The sequence below is a fragment of the Lissotriton vulgaris genome, unplaced genomic scaffold (assembly GCF_964263255.1).
Source record: "Lissotriton vulgaris unplaced genomic scaffold, aLisVul1.2 SCAFFOLD_966, whole genome shotgun sequence".
Lineage (NCBI taxonomy): Eukaryota > Metazoa > Chordata > Amphibia > Caudata > Salamandridae > Lissotriton > Lissotriton vulgaris.
The window spans coordinates 417,822-435,343 of NW_028245080.1; the positions used below are offsets into that span (position 1 = coordinate 417,822).

The following is a 17,522-nucleotide window of genomic DNA, read 5'->3' on the forward strand; positions in this document are numbered from 1 at the left end:
CCCTTTGGAAGAACATGGAAACCACGACACCTCCCAACTTATTGCTGACCTCCTCATTCTAGGACTTCAGCAACTGGTAAAGGGAATTACTCATCTGGCGGGACACACACTAGATGGTGTCTTTACCAATAACTCTTTCATCAAGATATCAGATATTTTACCCCTTACCTGGACCGACCATAGGGCCATTATACTCTCTATTGACACTCCCCCAGTTAACCTTCCTGCTTCCAGACCACCTAGTAGGGCAGCAATCCGTGCCTGGAAGAATGCTGATATCCCTCAGATGGCAAATATTCTGTCACTATCCTCCCCTACCTTAGGATCTAATCCCGTCCTTTCAGCTTCGGTTTTCCATGACTGGATTAAGAACGCCGCTGATCAGGTTGCCCCAGAAAAATCCATCCAACCTAATAGAAGGTCGCCCTCAGCGGCATGGTATACAGAAGAGCTTAGACTCCACCGACAACACTGTCGGAATTTAGAAAGACGTTGGAGGAAATCTTATTGCCCCTTAGCTAAGCAATCTTACAAAGATGCTTTAACTATATATAAAAGGGCCATCATCACCCGGAAAACGACTTATTTCTCGACCCAAATTGACAATGCTAGGAATTCGGCCAGAGAACTCTTTTTAGTGGTCAATTCCTTATCCACACCTCCGTCGGGTCCTGGAGCAGAACCCTCCCAACTGTTCTGTAATGCACTGTCCAATTTCTTCACTACCAAAGTGGCAGACATCTATGCATCCTTTGGTGGAGATGTAGGGACCAGTTCCACTGTCAGAAGAAAGGAAACTCCCCATATTAACCATGACCCTTTCTCTTACTTCGCTGACACTTCAGAAGATCAAATCAGCAGACTTATCTCTATCACTAAGTCAGGATCCCCTTTGGACCCTTGTCCCCCCCCAGTGATGGCCAATCTAAGTGAGGTGATTTCTCACCCACTTATGGAAATCTGCAACACTGCCTTTCATACCGGCTGTTACCCAGCCCCGTGGAAGAAGGCAGTGATTAAGCCTCTATTGAAGAAGCCCTCCCTGGATCCCTCTGCCTTGGTCAGTTATAGACCTATTGCCTGTCTTCCTTTCCCGGCCAAAATTTGCGAAACTCTGATGAACAAACAGCTCTCAGAGTACGTCGACACTCACCAATTTGGCTTCAGGAAGGGACATGGGACGGAGACCGCTCTAATAAAAGCCTCTGACGAAATCAGAACCATCATGGATCAGGGAGGAGTGGCCATCCTAATTCTTCTGGATCTGTTCGCAGCATTTGACACGGTCGACCATGTTATCTTGGTCGACCGTGTCACAGCTCTGGGGATAGATGGTTTGGCCAGAGACCTTATCTCATCCTTCCTGGCCGACCGTACCCAGACAGTCAAGTTGGGCAACTTCTATTCTCCCGTCTCTGCACTACCATGTGGAGTACCCCAAGGCTCCTCGCTAAGTCCCACGCTATTCAACATCTATGTAGCGGACTTAGCGAGGGTAATAAAGGCCTATGGGGTACGATTAACCTCCTATGCAGACGATACCCAACTGGTGCTGGCGATCCACAAGAACGGCACAGCAGTGGCAGCTAATTTCCAGGAGGCCATGCTCGCTGTTAGTACATGGATGTCCTCCAACTGCCTAAGGCTTAACTCGGACAAAACCGAGGTTATGACCTTTGGCAACCTCGCTCCAGAATGGTCCCCCATCTGGTGGCCTAACCAACTGGGCTCTCCACCCGTTCCTGTGGTAAAAGCGAGAAATTTGGGAGTCATCTTTGACAGCAAATTAACATTCAACCTTCATGTCAACAAGGTTGTCTCCTCTGCTTTCTTTATTTTAAAGAAAATAAAGAAACTGCTGCCTTATCTCCCCACCTCTGCTGGGAAGACCTTAGTTACCACTCTGGTATTTTCCAAAATCGATTATGGAAATGCCCTCTTCCTTAACACCCAGAAACAGGTGCTGTTGAAGCTACAGTCAGTACAGAACGCGGCTGCCAGAATTCTTCTAAACATCCCTCGCCGCCAACCTACCACTCTTGCTATCCGCCAGCTCCATTGGCTTAGAGTAGAGAGCCGCATTAAGTTCAAGGCCCTCTGCATTGCCTATAAGGCAGTGCACGGCATAGGACCTAAATTCTTGACTGAGGCACTCCAGGTCTACACCCCCAAAAGACTGTTGAGATCTGCCAACACTTGCCTTCTACCTGTACCTCGTACCAGAACGGCAACCTGGGGAGACCGTCGCTTTTTAGTGGCTGTACCAAAACTTTGGAACCTTCTTCCATTAAATATCAAAAATGCACCCAACTTGATGAGCTTCCGCAGGCTCGTAAAGACATGGTTGTTTGACCAGTGAATCCTATTACTGTGGTCCTGCTAGTTCACACATGCGCCGAGACACCTCCGGGTATTTGTCGCGCAATAAAAATATCAATAAATAAATAAATAAATACTGGTTGTTTATGTTTCCACCCGGTAACTATTCTCCTCATGGCCAGCCGATATGTCCTGGCTGTTGAAGGAAAATACTACTCACCAGTATGCATCTGTTCTTGGCATGTAGGGCTGCAGAACCACACACTATTGCTTAGATCACCATCTGGTGGCGGGCCCGGATGATTACACTTTGTTGTTGTCTTGGAAGAATCTTTGTCTTTTGGAGGACTCCTCCTGTAGATCGTAGTGCGCATGGGCATCCACTCCATCTTCAGATTGTTTTCGCCATTGGGCAAATGATGGAGTTGTAGGAGTACAGATAAGGAGGTCCATGTGTTATGTATCTCATTAAGATATTACTGGAACAGATATAGGTAGCCGGGGAGGCGGGTGGGCGTGTGTGGTTCTGCAGCCCAAATGCCAAGAACAGATGCATACTGTGAAGTAGAATTTTCCGTTCGAGGCATATGGGCTGCAGACCACACACTATTGCATCGATTGCACAGCAGTTTTCTCCCTTCGCAGCGACCACCCGAATCTGTTGCAGTAGTTTGAAATAATGTTTTGAGTACAGCCTGGCCCACACTAGCTTGTTTTTTTGCCTGCACATCTTGTAAACGTGTGCGGTGTAGACCATGTAGCTGCTTTACAGATATCTAATGGTATATTTCCTAGGAATGCCATAGATGTCCCTAATTTACAGGTAGAATCAGCCCTTGGGGGAATGGATAGAGTGCATTTTGCTTTTTGGTAACAGATTTGAATGCACTTAACAATCCACCTTGCAATGCCTGATTTTGAAATAGGATTGCCTTTGTGTGGAGGTGAAAAGGACACAAACAGTTGTTTTGTTTTACGAAACAGTTTTGTCCTATCAATGTAGTAGAGGAGCGCTCTTTTTACATCTGTGTATAGAGCTCTTTCTGCAACGGTTTGTGGTTGGGAAAAGAATACTGGCAACTCAATAGATTGGTTGAGGTGGAACGGTGAAAGGACTTTTGGCAGGAATTTTGGATTTGTTTTAAGTACCACTTTGTTGTGATGGAGTTGTATAAATGGTTCTAATGCTTGGATCTCACTTACTCTTCTGAGTGAAGTAATAGCAACTAAAAAAGCAACTTTCCATGTAAGGAACTGTAACTCACACTTATGTAATGGTTCAAATGGAGGACCAATAAGTCTAGTGAGAACAATATTTAAATTCCATACCGGAAAGGGTGGTATTTTGGGAGGAATTATTCTTGAGTCTTTCCATAAACGCTTTGATGGCAGGTACTCTAAACAATGACAAATGTCTGTTTCGAAGATAGGATGCCAAAGCAGTAAGATGTAACCTGATTGAGGAGTACGCTAAATTACATCTTTGTAGATGGAGCAGGTAGCATATGATGTTTTGCATGGAAACATCTAATGGGTTAATGTTGTTATTTGTACAACACACAACAAACCTTTTCCACTTCGCTGCATAGCATGCTCTAGTGGTGGGGCGTCTCGCTTCTTTTATGACAGTCATGCAATCAGGCGGAAGATTGATATATCCAAATTCTAAGATCTCAGGAGCCAAATCACTAGATTGAGCTGCATTGGGTCTGGATGCATGATCTCTCCATGGTTCTGTGTCAGTAGATGTGGAGAGAGTTTTAATTTTTGATTTGGTACTACTGAGAGCTCTAGTAGTGTGGTGTAACATGGTTGTCTTGCCCACGTTGGTGCTATGAGAATCAATGTGAGGGAATGTTGCTGTAGCTTGTGTACCACTAATGGAATTAGTGGGAGAGGTGGAAAAGCGTACCAAATTTGTTTGACCAACTCATCCATACCGCATTGGCTGTGGACAATGGGTGTGGGTATCTGGCGGCGAAGCTTGGGCATTTGGAGTTGCGGTGTGTGGCGAACAGATCTATCTCTGGTTGGCCCCACTTGGGAAAGAATAGTTGAAGAACTTGAGGATGAAGTTCCCACTCGTGTATCTGTTGTCTTTGACAACTAAACAGATCTGCAACTTGATTGTGAACTCCTGGTAGATTATCTGCTAACAAAGATTTTTTGAGGAATGGCCCACCTCCATATGCTCTACGCCAGCAGGGAGAGCTGTAAAGAGTGTGTTCCTCCTTGTTTTTGGATGTAATCATGGCTGTCATATTGTCTGTACGGACTAGTACAGCCTTACTTGATAGGTAATGTTGAAAAGATTTTAGAGCTAGAAAAATCGCTAACAACTATAGATGATTTATGTGGAGTAACTTTTGTTGCGGTGTCCATGTACCCTGTACTGTGGGTTTTTCTAAATGCGCTCCCCATCCTGTGAGAGATGCGCTTGTGGTTAGCACCACTTGTGTAACAGGGTCTATGAACGGCCGGGCCTTGGAAAGGTTTTTGGTGTTCCACCACTCCAGAGAGCGATGTGTCCGGTCGTCTACCACCACCAGATCTGTTATTTGTTGCTTAGCCTGATTCCACTGACTTGCCAAGCACTCTTGTATGGGTCGCATTTGTAGTCTTGCGTATGGTACTATGAAAATGCATGATGCCATCATTCCTATTAATTGCATAAACACTGGAGCTGGTAGTGAGTGTTGTGGCTGGAATTTTAGTATAAGAGCTTGCATACTTTGTATCCTTGTTGGATTGGGGTATGCAATTGCTTTGGAGGTATCTATTGTGGCACCTAGATACTGTTGAGTCAGGGATGGTTGGAGGTGTGACTTATTTTGATTTACTGTGAACCCTAGCATGTGCAACAGGCAGATGGTCTGATGCGTGTGCTGCACACATTGGTGGTATTATTATCATTATTATTATAGGTGTTTATAAAGCGCCTGGTGACGCCTCCCGGCGTGTCCCCGCGCTAATGACTTAGATTTTAATAACCTGGCGTCTAGGTATGGGAAGACATGAATGTTGTCCATTCTCAAGTGTGCTGCTACTACTGCTAGACACTTTGTGAACACTCGAGGTGCTGTAGTTACTCCGAAAGGGAGTACTTTGAATTGGTAGTGTTGACCTTCTAGTACAAATTGTAGGTACTTTCTGTGAGATTAATGGATAGGAATATGCAAGTAGGCGTCCTTGAGATCTAATGTGGCAAGGAAGTCTACTTGTTCTAACAACAGCAGAACCTATTGTAGTGTGACCATATGGAAGTGGTCGGATTGTATGTAAAGGTTTAGGGGCCTTAGATCTAGTATAGGTCTGAGGAACCCGTCCTTCTTGGGTATGAAAAAGTATAGGGAGTAAAGTCCTATGTTTTGATGGTGTTTTGGTATTGGTTCTATTGCATTCTTTTGAAGTAGAGATGCAACCTCTTGTCTTAGGAGTATGAGATGTTCCTGTGACATGGGACGTTGTCTGGGTGGTATTGTTGGAGGAGTGGAAGTGAGCTCCAGGCAATAACCTGACTGAATTATTTGTCTTACCCACCTGTCTGTGGTGATGGAGTTCCAGACAGGTAGGAACTGTTGTAATCTCCCCCCGACAGGAGTGGAATGGTCTGGGGGGATGGAAGGGAAGTCACTGTTTGGGAGTAGAGACATTGCAGTTGTTGTTGCCTCTGCCCTTATTGTTGTTCCCTCTATATCGTCCTCTGTAATACCCTCTACTGGGCGAGGTTTGGGTGGGCACTTTATAAGAAGAGGAGGTGTTGTCAGTTTGAAAACCCTTAGAGGCGCCTCTATATGAGGATCGACGAAAGGATGCTCTATGGGTCTGAGTTTGTAAGGCTCCCATGGATTTTGCCGTATCTGTATCTTTTTCATTTTCTCTAGTACATTATCAACTGTTGGACCAAAGAGATGTTGCTGGTCAAAGGGTTGATTTAAGATACTGGCCTGTACTTCTGGCTTGAACGCAGAGATGCATAGCCATGCATGTCTACGCAACAGTACTCCCGTATTTATTGCTGTAGAAGCTGTGTCTGCAGTGTCTAATGAACAGCGGATTGAAGTATTTGTAATAACCTTGCCTTCTTGTATTAAGTCAGAAGCCCTGGTCTTATATTGCTCTTGCAAATATTGCATTAGTGATTCTAACTCATCATAATGAGCTTGATCATATGTCGCTAACAAAGCTTGAGTGTTAGCAATTCTCCAGACATTAGCTGCTTGTGAGATGCTGCGTTTCCCTGAAGCATCTAAAAGATTGGACTCTTTATCAGGGGTGGAGCATCCCCTGTTGTCTGCGAGTTAGCTCTTTTCCTCGCATTTGATACTACTAATGAGTCCATTGGCAGCTTTGATGTATGCTGGGTCAGTTGAAGCCGCTTTATACTTTTTCTAGTCTGGGGTTAATCACCGTGGCTCTGACGGGGTGTTTGAATACCTCTGGTGCATGTCTCACCACTCCACTAGGTATTGGTAATGTGGTTGTGGCTTTATGTGACTACAGTAGTGTATCCATGAGGAAGTCCTCTTCCACTGGATCTCTGTGTAAGTCTACTCCATAAAAAGTGGCTGCTCTATGAATGAGCTCTGTAAACCCAAAAGTGTCATCTGGGGGAGATGGTCTAGAAGGGTATGCGTCATCTTGTGGCAGATCTAGTGCATCTGGCGCATTATAATCCTCCCAGGGATCGTCTGATGGCCTAGGAATATTGTCTGCGTCATCTGTATCGTCTATGTGATGCGCACTTTCTACCCCCTGTGAATAATTATCTGCGGTATAAGGCTATGTGTGCTGGATGGTGAGTGTACAGGAGAAATATCTCTATTAATGGTGAAGGAATTCTTATGGGGGAAGTTTGAGCATGATTTTTGAGAGGAACTGGAGGTGGTTTGGGATAGTCCATTTTCTTCTTTTCAGGCACTGTAATGACAGGTCTAGTCTTTGGATTAATACGAAGAGTCTTTTGCTTTGGGTCTGGTTGGAAAAGCTCTTCTGCTGAAAAATCCTTTTTCTGTGCTGATTTATTCTGTTTGGGACTGAAATGCTTAGGTTTTACAGTGTGTATTGTCTTTGGAGCAGATTTTGGCTTCGGTTCCGAAGACTTGGTATCATGTTTCTTTCTCGGATCTGCATTTTAGATCCGGAATTTTTGTTCCCGAAGTGCGTTTGGAAAGTGTGTTTCAGTGCCGAAGCAGGCTTCGGGTCGACTTTTTTCGGAACCGGAGTGGTCTTTGGTTCGGTAGACTTGGGAACGTCTTTCAGTGCTGAGCTTGTTTTCAGCTCGACCGGTTTAGGTACCGATGGCTGCTTCGGTGCAGGGGTTAATTTTGGTTTGAGGACCGAGTCGACCTGAGGCTTTTTTATTTTCCTGGTTGCCGAGCCAGGAGGCGGGCGTCGGAAGGTTTTAGTCGGTGTACACTTGGACCCGGAGGTGGAACCGAAGCCTGTCCTGTTATGGGGGTGTGAGCAGGGTCGACGCTTGTACTCCCGACCTGTTGACCAGCTGGAAGAAGATAGTCGTCTTCCGATTGATCCGCGGCTCCGGAAGCTGAATCCTCTGCTACGGAAACTATGTCGTCCTGCTGCTGTTCTTCGGACTCTACCTCGATCGGAGCCTCGTCTATGATGAGGTCTGGTGTCGATGAAGATGACTGCATCATGGCTCTTCGAGCTCGATGGTCTTCTTGGACCGAAACGAAGCACAGGCCTCACAGTCTCGACTCTCGTGCTCTGGAGACAAGCACAGATTGCAAATCTCATGAAGATCAGTGTGAGGGAATTAGTGTCCACACTAAGGGGACTTCTTGAAGGGTGTTCTTTCCATGAGCCAAAGGCCCAATGGCACAGTTGGGGCCGACGGACCTGATGAACGCTGGAATCGAGAACCGCAAGCCTTTCTTCGACGCGGGTAACCGGAATTACTGTAGAAGACGATACCGATGGTACGATGAAGGACTGGAAGTTGAAAAGAGATCGGTAACCGGACCGAACGATAAACACATCCGAGCTCGATGGCAGAAAAAACAATCTGAAGATATAGAGTCGATACCCATGCGCACTACGATCTACAAGAGGAGTCATTCAACAGACAGACTCTTCCAAGACAACAACAAAGTGTAATCATCCGGGCCCACCACCAGAACGTGATCTATGCAATAGTGTGTGGCCTGCAGCCCACATGCCTCGAACCGGATCCACCTGAACGAGTACTACAACCAGTCAAATCCTTAATTTAAATCAACAGGGGCACAACAAGCAGTGTGCATAACTAAGTTTGGAAATGTGTCCTCATTAACGCTCGATCCTTAGTCAAACACAGCACTGAGTGTGTCTCCTTAGTTGAGGATGAGGATATAAGTATTGCTTTTATTACCGAATCCTGGATGGACGATGCTTCAGGTCCAGACCTGGTTAAATCCACACCTCCCAACTATCTTTGCTTTACATTAAATAGGCCAAACAGGAAAGGAGGTGGCCTAGTGGTTATTTACCTTAACTCAATAAGGGCATCCTTTAATTCTCTTGCCTATACTGAGTGTGAAGCTCAAGATTTCAGCTTTTATCTTTCACATCACTTCACCTTCAAAGGCACCCTCATATACAGGCGGCCAGGCCCTAGAAACAAGTTCTTAATACAGGCTGGTAGCGTGTTGGAAAATGGGCGAAGCGCCAACTCCACTTGGAGCTACCTTTAGATCCAGATACTTCTAACTTGCTGGACTTGATTGGCGCCACGCACCAGGGTGGACATACGTTGGACGGCATTTTTTTAAATAACACACAGTTGCGTTTTACGGGATCCCTCCAAATAGTCTGGTCAGATTACAGGCGGTTTTATTTAAGCTTACCGCCCCTGACCCACAGACGCAGAAACCAGAAAAAAAACATCTGGCGAGCAGGGCCTGGAATAAGGTTGAAGCCAAGGAATTTCAGGAGCTGCTAAACGAGACTTCTCCCTCTTTCCCTACACGTTATAGTTAATTGCGATAACTTTACCTTGTGTATTTCAGTGGTTTTATTAGTTTCAAATGGTATGATATACGACATTTACACTTAACTATAACATAATTTGAACCTTCGGTTCTTTGAGTGAATTTGTGAGTTGTTTTTTTTTAAAGTAAAGTTAGATATTACTATTTCTAACTATAACATCACTTTAACCTGCATGTTATAGTTAGAAAAGAGAATACAAAAAAAAACCACTGAAGAAACCAAAGGTTACAGAGACGTACCTCCCCTACGGACTTGGATGAGGCCACTATCCTATTCTAATTGGCTAGAGACAGTTGGTAATAAGCTTGCTCCCAAAAAACTGCTCCGCCATAACAGGGCATGGCCATCCTCCCCTTGGAACTCCCAAGAACTTAGAGACCAAAAACAACTGGTCTGCAAACACATGGAAAGAAACTGGAGGAATGAATATAGTGACAGAGAAAAGAACAAATATAAACTTATAAACTTAGCTTTGTTCACTATAAACAGCTGATCCAAAAAGCAAAACAAGAGTTCTTTGCTAAAAAAATCAATCTTGCAAAAAACTCAACCAAAGAACTGTTTAGTCAGGAATTGTGCAACACAATTGCCCTATTCTTCCTCGACAAAATTGCATCAATGTTCTCCTTGTTTACGAATGCGACAACCGTATCGACTTCTGACCCGATGGATGTTTGCTAGTCGGGAAAATGTACTAGGCACAGTTTGATAAATTTGCCCCAGTAACTGCCACAGAAACTCTAAATCACCTTATTATTGTTAAATTAGGGTTGACTGTGGAGGCAAAGCTGTGATGATTAGGTTGGATTTCTTGGCAGCCGTTGATACGGTCCGTCCTGTTTTACTGATGGATTGACTGCGGGAGATTGGAATCCAGGGTACCGCTTGGAAATTACTTGAATCCTTTTTCTCAAATAGAATTCAAATAGTCGCACTTTGTGAATATTCTGCCAATCCTACCTCTCTGCCGTCCCTTAGGGTTTGTCATTGATCCGGACGTGTTTTACTATTTACGTATCATCGCTTGCTCCCCCTGATTGAATCTTTTGGATTCAGTCTAACTTCCTACGCAGCCGACACGCAAATTGTAGTCTCGCTGACGCCTGGATCAATGATTGGAAACGCATCATGTTTCCACAACTGCATGACAGCAGTGGGAAGTTGGATGGCTCAAAATTGCCTTAAGCTTAACTCCGGATAAACGGCAGTGGTGTTGTTTTGCAATGACCCCAGTTCCTGGATCTCTGACTGGTGGCCGGACACTCTGGGTCCTCTTCCCACTAACAAGAAGGCAAAAAAAAAATCTGGGAGTATGGATAGATAATAAACTCTGTTTTAAAGATCAGGTGAATGCGGTGGCCTCATCTACCTCATGCATTCTTAGATCTTGTAAAAGAATAATGCCATTCCTGCCTAGGTACAGCTTACAAACAGTCATCACTGCCCCTTCCATGTCTAGGCTGGATTACTGTAATAGTCTCTACATAAGCATGCAGGAAGGGCTTATGAACAAACAAACTTTTACAGAATGCAGCAGCTAGACTGCTTATTGGTATACCACAATATGCTTCTATGTCGGCCGAGATCAGAAGGCTTCACTGGTTGCCTATAAGAAAACACGTTCAGTTTAAAGCCCTCTGTATGGCCTATAAGGCACTTCAAGGAACTGGTCCAGAGTATCTTAAGCAACAATTTCATTGGTATATACCAAAAAGATCATTACGATCAGCAGAGGCAAAGTTGGTATCGGTACCCAGGGTACGAAAATCCAGCAGGGGTGGCAAATGTTTTGTGGTCCGCGCAGCTAAGTCCTGGAATGACCTTCCGTTATATCTCAGATGCATGACTAATTTATTAGCTTTCAGGCAGGCTTTAAAAACATGGCTCTTCTCTGCCTAAGTTTCGTTCACAATCTCGGTCTTCGGGCCTCTATAGGAAGTCATATAGTGCCAGGACACCTCTGGGTAACAGTTGCGTTCTACAAACTTCATTGTTATAGTTCGCTCCGGTAACTAAAACTGCTGAATTTGACTGATTTAGTAAAAGTGAAATGTGAACCTAACTACGTCTCTGTAACCTTTGGTTTCTTCAGTGGATTTGTAAGTTTTTTTTTTGTATTTTCTTTTCTAACTATAACATGCAGGTTAAAGTGATGTTATAGTTAGAAATAGTAATATCTAACTTTACTTTAAAAAAAAAACCTCACAAATTCACTCAAAGAACCGAAGGTTCAAATTATGTTATAGTTAGGTGAAAATGTCACATATACCATTTGAAACTAATAAAACCACTGAAATACACAAGTTAAAGTTATCGCAATTAACTATAACGTGTACTCTAGAGTAACTATAACTCGAGCCCCCGCCATGAACAGTATTAATGGCATCTCAGATGTGATCAGAGATGTTTTAAAAGAAGTCAATGAATGCCATGAGTGATTTACTATGAGAGGGAAAAAGCATAGCATGACTAGGCCACACTCAATAGTTACTTTAGGGTTTTAGTTATAGTTGCTTGAGATTACTGTATTCTTACAATTCCTAGTGAAAACGTCACTTTAACCGTAGTTTTTTTTAGTTAATTTCTAGGCTGTTTTTGCATGAAGTAAGATGTCCATCGTAATGCAAGGCAGAAGGGGCTGGACGCAGGGTCTAGCCTGGCATTGTTCATTGTGCCTCCCCGTTCAAGCTTGCTGCCCCTGCACCCCCCTTCTTGCCCTTTGTCCAAGTTCATTCCACTGCCCCGTCATTCCAGCCCTGTGTGGCCGTTGTTCTGCCACTGCCCTTCTCGTCTGCTCTGTACAATTAGCTTTCTGCCCCTACCCACCTCCTCCCTGCCATCTGTTGCCCGAGTCCATGACCCTGCCCTCTTCTCCGTCCTGCCCTGCAAGGTTTGATGTGCTGCCACAATCTACCAGTTGGGTTGAGAACCCTGCCTTCTGTTGCTCAAGTCCAGGCCCCTATTACTGCCCTGCTGCTTAGCCTCAGAGCATAGCTTGCTACCCCAATCCACCTTCCCCCTACTCCACGATGTCTTTATGCATGCCCTTGCTCCCGCCCTTTTGCCAACCATTTTCCATGAACCTGCCAGTGCCCCTCATTTCTACTCTGAGTGTTCTGTTAAGCTGCCACTGCCCCTCCCGCCTGCCCTGCATGGTTAGATGGCTGCTGCCTGTACCTGCCGACCGACCCTGCCATCTATTGTGCATGGTCAATGGCCTAGCCCTAACCTTCTGTCCTCCATAATCCATTGTGCTGCCACTCCCTTCTTACCTCTATGCTCTATTGTGCTGCAACTGCTCCTCCTGCCTGCCCTGCATGGTCTGTTGTGAAGCCCCTATCCTTGCTCTATTTGTCTGCGTTTGCCTCTTCCCCTACCATCTGCCGCCCATGGTCCTTTATACAGGATGCTGCCCGCTCCCTCTTGCCGACCAGGGCAGTTGCTCTGCCACTAACCCTGCCGCCTGCCATGCAAGGTGTTTTGTGCTGCTACCACCTCTTCAACCTGCCAGCTTGCTGCCCCTGACCCCCTCCCACCTTCCCTGTTGTCCGTGTGCATGCCATTATAGACTCCCTGTATCGCTCTATGGTGTGCTGCGCTTCCAGTGCCACTCCTGCCTGCTCTGCAAGCTCAGATTGCTGATCCTGCCCTGCCTTGTTGCCCCTTACTTGCAGTTTTCCATTATTGGGCACCTATCCCCTCCTACCTTCTGTGGTGGTCTGTTGGCATGCCCCTGTCCCCTTCCTTTATGGTCTGTTATGCTGCAACTGCCCCTCCTGTCTGTCGGGGAGGGTCAGCTTGCTGCCCTCTGCCCTTTTATCCGTGCACATTGCCCTGTCCCCTCCCTATTGCTTTCCATAGACAGCTGTGCTGCACAACCCTCCCACTTTACCCGTATGGTGTACTGTGCTACTGCATTCCCCAGGGTCTTCTCTTTAAGTTCAGTTTGGTGCCCCTGCCCACCTCCCTCCTGCCCCCTATTGTCTGAATCCATGTCCCTACTCCATTCCTCCTGCCCAATGTGGTCCAATGTACCATACATGCCAACATTTTGAACTTGGTAAAATGGATAATTTGGAGAAAAAAAATCTGGGAAATAGATTTTCCCCTTTGACTTGCATTGAAAAAAAGGAGATTTTAGACACAGCTACAGCCAAAACTGCTGAACGGAATAACACCAAATTTGGCAGAAATCTTTACACAAAAGTGTTTTTTTAATGTAACTCCGTTTAGTAAGTTTAGAGAAATAAATGTTAAACATTTTTTGATAGCTAGAGACACGGGCAGGCAGATCAAAATGCAAAATCTGTTTAGCTACATCAAATCATCAAAGATGTTTGATATGTCATTTTAGGACTCGGAGGAGGGGGGGGGGCAGGGAGGGGTAATCCTCTATCCGTATAATGGCATTGGACCCCAGTCACCCCGCCTCAACTCCTCCGGGACCTAACCCAGTCTAAGTTGATTTGGGGAGTGTGCCATAAGGCTAACTTTCATGAGACACTTCATCTCCACCCTCTAGCAGGGTACACAGCAAAATGTTCACCCACTGTGCAGGAGCAAACAAACAATGCAGGCTCCCGCCATTCCCCAGAATGAGTGCTGGCTGGGGAGCTGGCACGGGCCATCTGCCTCTATCATGGCTCCCAACATTAGCCAGTAGTTCTGGTCACTGTCAGACTGGTGTCTTGAGTGGTGTCCCTATGCTCACATTTGCTGGGTTCCACCATTGTATTTCCCTTTGTAACTGTTGTGACAATCACCCGATTCTCCCTGCGCCCCGTGGCTTGTGACTATCTGTTGCAAATCCATTCTTGAATGGGATGCATATGCAGTCTTGCATGCGTTATGCGTGAGATGCATGAAACCATCAAGCTCATGAGTTTCATGACAATCCTCACTGTCAGAGACAGACCCCTCTGGTAGAGGCGACTTTGTTCCCCTATCGCCTGCGCTCTCATGTGGACTTGGTACACTTGTGCGGTCTCTGAGTTTAGGGTTGCTCCCAGGAACACTTTCACTTGTTACAGTTGTGGTGAGGACTTCTTGATGTTTATTGTAAATCAGAGACGTTGTAGTTGTGCAATCACTGTTTGCATGTCCTTGTAGTATCTTTCCTAGGATTGCGCTTTTACTCACCAGTCATCTAGGTACGGACAGATGTGAATGCTTGGTCTTCTTATGTAGGCTGCTACCGCAGCCAGAAACGTTATGAATACCCTTGGTGCAAATTTTATCCCAAAGTACATTGAACTGGTTGTGTACCTCGTTGAGGAAGAATTGAAGATACCTTTTGTGCCTTTAGTTCATGGAAATGTGTAGGTAGGCATCCTTGAAGTCTAAGGTGGCTATTATAATCACCATTCCATGAGAATGGTATTAGTCCTTGCAGAGTTGCCACCTTGAAGTGTTGAGTTCGTATGAACTTGTTTAGAAATCCGAGATCTTGGATTGGTCTTAGTATTAAATCCTGATTTGGAACCGTGACGTATGGAGAACAGAATCCATGACCTGCTTCTCTTGGGGGAACATTTTCTATGACTCATTTGGAAGAGCTCTTTGTGATCCTTCCTGAGTTGCGTGAATTCCTGGTCACGAAAATTATGAATTTTTGTCGGCAAGTGTGGGGGAGTCCTGACTTCTATGCAGTATCCATGTTATATTATGCTTAAGTAGCACCTTCCAGAAGATTACCACTAAAGGTCCAAAAAAGTGATTCAAGAGGCAACAAATATTGCCAATACCTGCCTTAACCACATCGATGCTAGTGTTATTTTCCTCCTGTGCTGGGTTATTGAGTTTCCCATTGTTCATGACGAGCTCAGCTCGTCATGAGTGTATGGAGGTGTACATCATGACGAGCTGAGCTCGTCATGAGCGTCCAAGGAGTTAAATCAGCACTGGATGCCGCAGACACTGCCATCAGGCAGATATTCATTGGGACAACACTCGGGAGAAACGCATGGCTCAGAGTCTCAGTATTCAAGACCAAGGTACAGTCATTAATCATTTACATGCCTCTCACAGGTAACACACTGTTTGGACAGGCAGTAGACAACACACTACAGCAGTTAAAGCGGGATAACAACACTGCAAAGGCCAGGTAAGCATTTCCAGTTCAGAGGAACCTTCAGAAGAGGAGGGACCGCAAACAGAAGGCCCAAAAGCAGGGCTGCATTACAACGGGCCAGCAACAGCAGCCCCAAAGCCACACAAGTCTACCGAAGTAACAAACGCCACACCCAGGCAACACCCAGTGAGACAATCCTTTTGAGGGAGAACAAGAGGAAGAGGTCCGCTTCACAGAGCTTGAGGCTCAGCAGGCAAGTGACTCAATCATCCCCACCACCAAAAAACACCCATGGGAGACAGAATAGAGGAGTTTGTCAAGGAGCAGAGGACAATCACATCAGACTATTGGATCCTAAACATAAATAAGTAATTGGGTGGCGAAGGTCTCAAGGGATAACTATCTACCCCTTCCTTGGGAGACTAGGCGTTGAGGTCTTGCCATGTATCCTTGAACTGGCTTTGGTTCTCATACATCACTGCTTCTTCGACCTCGTAGAACTCCTCTTGTTGCTCCTCATGTGGCTCTGCCATTGCCAGGGCCTCCAAGATTAACCTGTTGTCTTCTACCTCAGTGGTTGATGATGGTCTTGTCAGAATGTGAGATTCCTTCAAAGAGTCTAACTCCTTTATTTGAAGCAGGGCCGCCATTTCGAGCTTGAGTCTTCGTTTATTTTTTTGCTTGACCTGGAGCGCTCTTTGTTCTTTGTCGCTTGTAGGTGGAGCTTTATCTTTAGTCATTGAAGGTTCTCCGGCCCTCGATTCCTTGCCCTTCTCTCTTTCTCCTTCTTGAGCACATGGTTGCATCAAAAGTCTTGTCGTTGATTTACCCCCATCGGTGTCCTTTGGTTGGGACCCATGTGGGTATATCTTAGCTTCTGCTGACCTTCAGTCATCGGGTACTGAGGCTGCCTTCGAAATCTTGGGTGTCTGAGGCCTTAATGTCCATGCCTTTGCGCAGTTCGCTTACCTTTTGCGGTTTCTTCTTGGCATCCTTCTTCGTTTTCCCTGACATTTGTCTTTTTATTATCGATTGAGGAGTCCTCGACATCAGACTCCCCTCCTATGCAAGTTCAGCCACCTTAACGTTCTCATCATCTCTGGATAAGCGGAGATCTGCTGGCCATGGTGCAGTGAGCTAGTCTTTGTCGATGTACTGGAGTGTCTTGGGTATGAACGTGGCACAGACCTCACAGTCCTTGTCTCTGTGGTCGTTTGACAGGCAATGGTTGCAGAACTCACGGGGGATCTCTTTTAGCAAATTTGTGGTGACAATTGGGGCCAAACTTAAAAGCGGTATTTTCCATGAACCTTTATTGCCTCTCCCCCTCTTCATTCTCTGGCCACCTGGATGTAACTGGCAGGGTCGCTAGTCTGGGTCAAGAAGTCTCCCCCTTCACCTTTACGCAGATAATCCTTTTCAACTCTTCTTCTCTTGCTGTTATTCTTTGGAGCTCTTCTGTTGTGCTTCTACATCCAACAGCTGAAAAAAAGAATCTGAAGATGGTGAGTGTGAGACTTGGCCCTTTCCCCAGAAATTTTTCGCTTTTTATCCCCTGTTAATTTAGAATGCCCCTATTGAAACAACAGTGTGTAGGCCTTGTGTAGTGGAGAAGGGCCTGTGTAGTGTAAAACTAGTGTTAAAGTACAGGTACTTCCTACCCCTAACATGGCCGCCACTGACCTCTGCTGCTGCAGCGTGGTCTACGTTGGCGCATTCTAGTAGCCAGGGGCTGGCTGGAACCCTCAGGCAATGTATCCATCTTAGCCTGCCAGCCTGCCCATAGGTAGAATGGTGGAACCACCTAGCACCTCCTGGAACCTTCTGGAACAGGTGAGGTGACACCAACTGCCATTACCAACTGTCAACTGGCACTATAAAAGAAAAGGGAGGGAACCTTTCTGAGGAGACTGAGGGAGCGCAGACCTGGGGGAGAACCTACGCAGGAGTTTAGGCAGTGGGGCCTAGACAGGGGCCTATGACACTGGTAGAGACAGGGCCTAGGTGCTGCCTATCAAGTGTTGAGGTATCCTGGATTTGCCCCTCTGACCTGGCCCGGCGGAAGGGGAAACCCCAGTCTGCTTGAAGGGAACTGGCTGAGGAGATCTAACATCAGCCACCAACTTAACCCCCTTCAAAG

The 17,522-nt window shown here is 45.8% G+C and overlaps 1 protein-coding gene across 2 annotated transcripts in view; it reads right to left on the reverse strand.

The window, feature by feature from the left end:
• LOC147666543 (splicing factor, suppressor of white-apricot homolog) overlaps nt 1-17,522 on the reverse strand; it is a 590,263-nt gene that overhangs the window by 187,608 nt on the left and 385,133 nt on the right. The gene's annotated exons all lie outside the window — the stretch shown is intronic.